Source organism: Stenella coeruleoalba, assembly GCF_951394435.1.
Source record: "Stenella coeruleoalba genome assembly, contig: scaffold_240, whole genome shotgun sequence".
Lineage (NCBI taxonomy): Eukaryota > Metazoa > Chordata > Mammalia > Artiodactyla > Delphinidae > Stenella > Stenella coeruleoalba.
This window is the reverse complement of record NW_027646263.1, coordinates 300,217-308,787: the sequence shown is the minus strand read 5'-3', so window position 1 is coordinate 308,787 and position 8,571 is coordinate 300,217. Positions and strand designations below refer to the sequence as shown.

General features: G+C 43.8%; 1 long non-coding RNA gene across 1 annotated transcript in view; it reads left to right on the top strand.

Moving 5' to 3' along the window:
• Positions 1–6,282: 6,282 nt before the first annotated feature.
• Positions 6,283–8,571, top strand: part of LOC307181233 — a 180,699-nt gene continuing 178,410 nt past the window's right edge. Inside the window, exon 1 of the long non-coding RNA XR_013826186.1 lies at positions 6,283–6,352. This is a non-coding gene — a long non-coding RNA (uncharacterized lncRNA). The remainder of the gene's footprint in view (positions 6,353–8,571) is intronic.

Below are 8,571 nucleotides of genomic sequence, written 5' to 3'. Positions count from 1 at the left end.
ACAGATTTCATTGCTGAGTGATATTGCTTTGTAAGTAAATACCACAACTTTTTTATCCATTTTTCACTTTCTGCGATGTTGAACTTGTACTGTAAACGAGGTTCTTGTAAACAGAGCCGTTCCAAACTTTGGGGTGGCTGTGTCTTTTTCATTTTAATTTCCCTAAGCTATAGGACCATAAGTGGAAGTGCCCTAGGCTCTGATGCTTTGTTTTTTAGATGTTTCAGGAAACACCATACACTTCTCCTGAGCGTCTGTTGGCAATTTACATCCCGCCCATCAGCATAACAAGGCTCCCAGTTCTCCATGGCCTGTCCTGCCTTTCTGGAGTTTACACTTTTTTCAGATGGCCCTTTTGACCGGGGAGAAGTGAGACTTCATTGTAGTGCAGATTTCCTTTGCAAGTTTGCTTGGTTGGCAAAAAAGGGCGTATGCGTTTTTTCCTGAATATATTCAGGAAAAAACGCATACGCCCTTTTTGGCCAAGTGCATCATTGTGGACGTTCTGCCTCTTTTCCTATGCCTTTAATGCAATTCCAGTCTACCTCCTGAAATCGGTTTCCTGCAATTCTGCCCCGCTTTCAAGTCCTCTTGGCAGCCTTACTTCAGTCTATTTTTGGACGATAGCTGTCATTTATAACTCTGCAGGTTTGTGAATTACAGTGCCCCTGAGCTCCTTTCTTCAACTCGCTTTCTTGTGACCTGGCCGCAACACCACAGGATGTCTACAGGCCCTAATCTGGTTCCGGCATGGCACGCTGAGCCTTTGGTTAATTCCTCTTCCTGGTGGGAAATGAGAGTTAAATTTGCCCGTCCAGACACCTCCAGCTAGTCTCTCATTGGTTCTCGCTATTCCTGTTCATCTTCCACAGAAATTGCAAACTGGGCCAAACAGGAGGTTAAAGGGACTGACTCTCCAAGTGGGGAGAGTGTTAGTAAAGCGTCTGGAATGTTGAACCCGAGTACCAGGGTACGAAAACTGAGACATATTTGAACACGTCTCCCGATCACATGGTTGATCATAATCTAGGTTCCACATGCATGTTTTAGCTGAAGGAACAATACCTTAAACTTTGAGAGTTGAGACCCGTGGAATGGGTACCATGCAATATGACTTCAAAGGGTCTTCATTTGCTCACTGAACCTCTCCAATCCTATCACGGCTGCGTTTATGCCCCTGTACACATGCTTGATTCTCTTTCGGAGACATAGCAATCTATAGGTTTTAAGATACTTACTAGTCAGGTACATTCTTAGGCGTTTAATATGGGGTGTTGAGTCCATTTCGTTGAGCAAGGAGTAGCTCTTGTCTATTCCATATTTGGCTTAAGGAACTTTATCTGTGCTCATTTCAATCTCTGGTTTTATGCAGCACCCCAACTCACCTTTACCCTTAAGCAAGCATAAGTTGGTTTTCTAAATTTGAGACCCTGTTCTGTTCTGTAATTCAGTTCCTGTGTAGCCAAGTTTACATTCCGTGTATTACTGATATCTTATGATGTTTCTTTTTCTGTGTGACTTATTTCAGTTAGAATCATCATACCTGAATCCACTCATTGTGCTGCTAAGGGCCTGATGACACAGATTTCATTGCTGAGTGATATTGCTTTGTAAGTAAATACCACAACTTCTTTATCCATTTTTCACTTTCTGCGATGTTGAACTTGTACTGTAAACGAGTTTCTTGTAAACAGAGCCGTTCCAAACTTTGGGGTGGCTGTGTCTTTTTGATTTTAATTTCCCTAAGCTATAGGACCATAAGTGGAAGTGCCCTAGGTTCTGTTGCTTTGTATTTTAGATGTTTCAGGAAACACCATACACTTCTCCCGAGTGGTTGTTGGCAATTTACATCCCGCCCATCAGCATAACAAGGCTCCCAGTTCTCCATGGCCTGTCCTGCCTTTCTGGATTTTACACTTTTTTCAGATGGCCCTTTTGACCGGGGGGAAGTGAGACTTCATTGTAGTGCAGATTTCCTTTGCAAGCTTGCTTGGTTGGCCAAAAAGGGCGTATGCGTTTTTTCCTGAATATATTCAAGAAAAAACGCATACGCGCTTTTTGGCCAAGTGCATCATTGTGGACGTTCGGCCTCTTTTCCTATGCTTTCAATGCAATTCCAGTCTACCTCCTGAAATCGGTTTCCTGCAATTCTGCCCCGCTTTCAAGTCCTCTTGGCAGCCTTACTTCAGTCTATTTTTGGACGATAGCTGTCATTTATAACTCTGCAGTTTTGTGAATTACAGTGCCCCTGAGCTCCTTTCTTCAACTCGTTTTCTTGTGAGCTGGCCGCAACACCGCAGGATGGCTTCAGGCCCTAATCTGGTTCCGGCACGGCACACTGAGCCTTTGGTTATTTCCTCTTCCTGGTGGGAAATGAGAGTTAAATTTGCCCGTCCAGACACCTCCAGCTAGCCTCTCATTGGTTCTCGCTAATCCTGTTCATCTTCCACAGAAATTGCAAACTGGGCCAAACAGGAGGTTAAAGGCGCTGACTCTCCAAGTGGGGAGAGTGTTAGTAAAGCGTCTGGAATGTTGCACCCGAGTACCAGGGGACGAAAACTGAGACATATTTGAACACGTCTCCCGTTCACATGGTTGATCATACTTGGGTTCCACATGCATGTTTTAGCTGAAGGAAGAATACCTAAAACCTGGGTAGTTGAAACCCGTGGAATGGGTACCATGCAATATGACTTCAAAGGGTCTTCATTTGCTCACCGAACCTCTCCAATCCTATCACTGCTGCGTTTATGCCCCTGTACACATGCTTGATTCTCTTTCGGAGACATAGCAATCCATAGGTTTTAAGATACTTACTAGTCAGGTACATTCTTAGGCGTTTAATATGCGGTGTTGAGTCCATTTCGTTGAGCAAGGAGTAGCTCTTGTCTATTCCATATTTGGCTTAAGGAACTTTATCTGTGCTCATTTCAATCTCTGGTTTTATGCAGCACCCCAACTCACCTTTCGCCTTAAGCAAGCATAAGTTGGTTTTCGAAATTTGAGACCCTGTTCTGTTCTGTAATTCAGTTCCTGTGTAGCCAAGTTTACATTCCGTGTATTACTGATATCTTATGATGTTTCTTTTTCTGTGTGACTTATTTCAGTTAGAATCATCATACCTGAATCCACTCATTGTGCTGCTAAGGGCCTGATGACACAGATTTCATTGCTGAGTGATATTGCTTTTTAAGTAAATACCACAACTTCTTTATCCATTTTTCACTTTCTGTGATGTTGAACTTGTACTGTAAACGAGGTTCTTGTAAACAGAGCCGTTCCAAACTTTGGGGTGGCTGTGTCTTTTTGATTTTAAATTCCCTAAGCTATAGGACCATAAGTGGAAGTGCCCTAGGCTCTCTTGCTTTGTTTTTTAGATGTTTCAGGAAACACCATACACTTCTCCCAAGTGGTTGTTGGCAATTTACATCCCGCCCATCAGCATAACAAGGCTCCCAGTTCTCCATGGCCTGTCCTGCCTTTCTGGATTTTACACTTTTTTCAGATGGCCCTTTTGACCAGGGGGAAGTGAGACTTCATTGTAGTGCAGATTTCCTTTGCAAGCTTGCTTGGTTGGCCAAAAAGGGCGTATGCGTTTTTTCCTGAATATATTCAGGAAAAAACGCATACGCCCTTTTTGGCCAAGTGCATCATTGTGGACGTTCTGCCTCTTTTCCTATGCTTTCAATGCAATTCCAGTCTACCTCCTGAAATCGGTTTCCTGCAATTCTGCCCCGTTTTCAAGTCCTCTTGGCAGCCTTACTTCAGTCTATTTTTGGACGATAGCTGTCATTTATAACTCTGCAGGTTTGTGAATTACAGTGCCCCTGAGCTCCTTTCTTCAACTCGCTTTCTTGTGACCTGGCCGCAACACCGCAGGATGGCTTCAGGCCCTAATCTGGTTCCGGCCCGGCATGCTGAGCCTTTGGTTAATTCCTCTTCCTGGTGGGAAATGAGAGTTGAATTTGCCCGTCCAGACACCTCCAGCTAGCGTCTCATTGGTTCTCGCTATTCCTGTTCATCTTCCGCAGAAATTGCAAACTGGGCCAAACAGGAGGTTAAAGGGACTGACTCTCCAAGTCGGGAGAGTGTTAGTAAAGCGTCTGGAATGTTGCACCCGAGTACCAGGGGAGGAAAACTGAGACATATTTGAACACGTCTCCCGTTCACATGGTTGATCATACTCTGGGTTCCACATGCATGTTTTAGCTGAAGGAAGAATACCTTAAACCTGGAGAGTTGAGACCCGTGTAATGGGTACCATGCAATATGACTTCAAAGGGTATTCATTTGCTCACCGAACCTCTCCAATCCTATCACTGCTGCGTTTATGCCCCTGTACACACGCTTGATTCTCTTTTGGAGACATAGCAATCCATAGGTTTTAAGATACTTACTAGTCAGGTACATTCTTAGGCGTTTAATATGGGGTTTTGAGTCCATTTCGTTGAGCAAGGAGTAGCTCTTGTCTATTCCATATTTGGCTTAAGGAACTTTATCTGTGCTCATTTCAATCTCTGGTTTTATGCAGCACCCCAACTCACCTTTCCCCTTAAGCAAGCATAAGTTGGTTTTCTAAATTTGAGACCCTGTTCTGTTCTGTAATTCAGTTCCTGTGTAGCCAAGTTTCCATTCCGTGTATTACTGATATCTTATGATGTTTCTTTTTCTGTTTGACTTATTTCAGTTAGAATCATCATACCTGAATCCACTCATTGTGCTGCTAAGGGCCTGATGACACAGATTTCATTGCTGAGTGATATTGCTTTGTAAGTAAATACCACAACTTCTTTATCCATTTTTCACTTTCTGCGATGTTGAACTTGTACTGTAAATGAGGTTCTTGTAAACAGAGGCGTTCCAAACTTTGGGGTGGCTGTGTCTTTTTGATTTTAATTTCCCTAAGCTATAGGACCATAAGTGGAAGTGCCCTAGGTTCTGTTGCTTTGTATTTTAGATGTTTCAGGAAACACCATACACTTCTCCCGAGTGGTTGTTGGCAATTTACATCCCGCCCATCAGCATAACAAGGCTCCCAGTTCTCCATGGCCTGTCCTGCCTTTCTGGATTTTACACTTTTTTCAGATGGCCCTTTTGACCGGGGGGAAGTGAGACTTCATTGTAGTGCAGATTTCCTTTGCAAGCTTGCTTGGTTGGCCAAAAAGGGCGTATGCGTTTTTTCCTGAATATATTCAGGAAAAAACGCATACGCCCTTTTTGGCCAAGTGCATGATTGTGGACGTTCGGCCTCTTTTCCTATGCTTTCAATGCAATTCCAGTCTACCTCCTGAAATCGGTTTCCTGCAATTCTGCCCCGCTTTCAAGTCCTCTTGGCAGCCTTACTTCAGTCTATTTTTGGACGATAGCTGTCATTTATAACTCTGCAGGTTTGTGAATTACAGTGCCCCTGAGCTCCTTTCTTCAACTCGTTTTCTTGTGAGCTGGCCGCAACACCGCAGGATGGCTTCAGGCCCTAATCTGGTTCCGGCACGGCACACTGAGCCTTTGGTTATTTCCTCTTCCTGGTGGGAAATGAGAGTTAAATTTGCCCGTCCAGACACCTCCAGCTAGCCTCTCATTGGTTCTCGCTATTCCTGTTCATCTTCCACAGAAATTGCAAACTGGGCCAAACAGGAGGTTAAAGGCGCTGACTCTCCAAGTGGGGAGAGTGTTAGTAAAGCGTCTGGAATGTTGCACCCGAGTACCAGGGGACGAAAACTGAGACATATTTGAACACGTCTCCCGTTCACATGGTTGATCATACTTGGGTTCCACATGCATGTTTTAGCTGAAGGAAGAATACCTAAAACCTGGGTAGTTGAAACCCGTGGAATGGGTACCATGCAATATGACTTCAAAGGGTCTTCATTTGCTCACCGAACCTCTCCAATCCTATCACTGCTGCGTTTATGCCCCTGTACACATGCTTGATTCTCTTTCGGAGACATAGCAATCCATAGGTTTTAAGATACTTACTAGTCAGGTACATTCTTAGGCGTTTAATATGCGGTGTTGAGTCCATTTCGTTGAGCAAGGAGTAGCTCTTGTCTATTCCATATTTGGCTTAAGGAACTTTATCTGTGCTCATTTCAATCTCTGGTTTTATGCAGCACCCCAACTCACCTTTCGCCTTAAGCAAGCATAAGTTGGTTTTCGAAATTTGAGACCCTGTTCTGTTCTGTAATTCAGTTCCTGTGTAGCCAAGTTTACATTCCGTGTATTACTGATATCTTATGATGTTTCTTTTTCTGTGTGACTTATTTCAGTTAGAATCATCATACCTGAATCCACTCATTGTGCTGCTAAGGGCCTGATGACACAGATTTCATTGCTGAGTGATATTGCTTTTTAAGTAAATACCACAACTTCTTTATCCATTTTTCACTTTCTGTGATGTTGAACTTGTACTGTAAACGAGGTTCTTGTAAACAGAGCCGTTCCAAACTTTGGGGTGGCTGTGTCTTTTTGATTTTAAATTCCCTAAGCTATAGGACCATAAGTGGAAGTGCCCTAGGCTCTCTTGCTTTGTTTTTTAGATGTTTCAGGAAACACCATACACTTCTCCCAAGTGGTTGTTGGCAATTTACATCCCGCCCATCAGCATAACAAGGCTCCCAGTTCTCCATGGCCTGTCCTGCCTTTCTGGATTTTACACTTTTTTCAGATGGCCCTTTTGACCAGGGGGAAGTGAGACTTCATTGTAGTGCAGATTTCCTTTGCAAGCTTGCTTGGTTGGCCAAAAAGGGCGTATGCGTTTTTTCCTGAATATATTCAGGAAAAAACGCATACGCCCTTTTTGGCCAAGTGCATCATTGTGGACGTTCTGCCTCTTTTCCTATGCTTTCAATGCAATTCCAGTCTACCTCCTGAAATCGGTTTCCTGCAATTCTGCCCCGTTTTCAAGTCCTCTTGGCAGCCTTACTTCAGTCTATTTTTGGACGATAGCTGTCATTTATAACTCTGCAGGTTTGTGAATTACAGTGCCCCTGAGCTCCTTTCTTCAACTCGCTTTCTTGTGACCTGGCCGCAACACCGCAGGATGGCTTCAGGCCCTAATCTGGTTCCGGCCCGGCATGCTGAGCCTTTGGTTAATTCCTCTTCCTGGTGGGAAATGAGAGTTGAATTTGCCCGTCCAGACACCTCCAGCTAGCGTCTCATTGGTTCTCGCTATTCCTGTTCATCTTCCGCAGAAATTGCAAACTGGGCCAAACAGGAGGTTAAAGGGACTGACTCTCCAAGTCGGGAGAGTGTTAGTAAAGCGTCTGGAATGTTGCACCCGAGTACCAGGGGAGGAAAACTGAGACATATTTGAACACGTCTCCCGTTCACATGGTTGATCATACTCTGGGTTCCACATGCATGTTTTAGCTGAAGGAAGAATACCTTAAACCTGGAGAGTTGAGACCCGTGTAATGGGTACCATGCAATATGACTTCAAAGGGTATTCATTTGCTCACCGAACCTCTCCAATCCTATCACTGCTGCGTTTATGCCCCTGTACACACGCTTGATTCTCTTTCGGAGACATAGCAATCCATAGGTTTTAAGATACTTACTAGTCAGGTACATTCTTAGGCGTTTAATATGGGGTTTTGAGTCCATTTCGTTGAGCAAGGAGTAGCTCTTGTCTATTCCATATTTGGCTTAAGGAACTTTATCTGTGCTCATTTCAATCTCTGGTTTTATGCAGCACCCCAACTCACCTTTCCCCTTAAGCAAGCATAAGTTGGTTTTCTAAATTTGAGACCCTGTTCTGTTCTGTAATTCAGTTCCTGTGTAGCCAAGTTTCCATTCCGTGTATTACTGATATCTTATGATGTTTCTTTTTCTGTTTGACTTATTTCAGTTAGAATCATCATACCTGAATCCACTCATTGTGCTGCTAAGGGCCTGATGACACAGATTTCATTGCTGAGTGATATTGCTTTGTAAGTAAATACCACAACTTCTTTATCCATTTTTCACTTTCTGCGATGTTGAACTTGTACTGTAAATGAGGTTCTTGTAAACAGAGGCGTTCCAAACTTTGGGGTGGCTGTGTCTTTTTGATTTTAATTTCCCTAAGCTATAGGACCATAAGTGGAAGTGCCCTAGGTTCTGTTGCTTTGTATTTTAGATGTTTCAGGAAACACCATACACTTCTCCCGAGTGGTTGTTGGCAATTTACATCCCACCCATCAGCATAACAAGGCTCCCAGTTCTCCATGGCCTGTCCTGCCTTTCTGGATTTTACACTTTTTTCAGATGGCCCTTTTGACCGGGGGGAAGTGAGACTTCATTGTAGTGCAGATTTCCTTTGCAAGCTTGCTTGGTTGGCCAAAAAGGGCGTATGCGTTTTTTCCTGAATATATTCAGGAAAAAACGCATACGCCCTTTTTGGCCAAGTGCATGATTGTGGACGTTCGGCCTCTTTTCCTATGCTTTCAATGCAATTCCAGTCTACCTCCTGAAATCGGTTTCCTGCAATTCTGCCCCGCTTTCAAGTCCTCTTGGCAGCCTTACTTCAGTCTATTTTTGGACGATAGCTGTCATTTATAACTCTGCAGGTTTGTGAATTACAGTGCCCCTGAG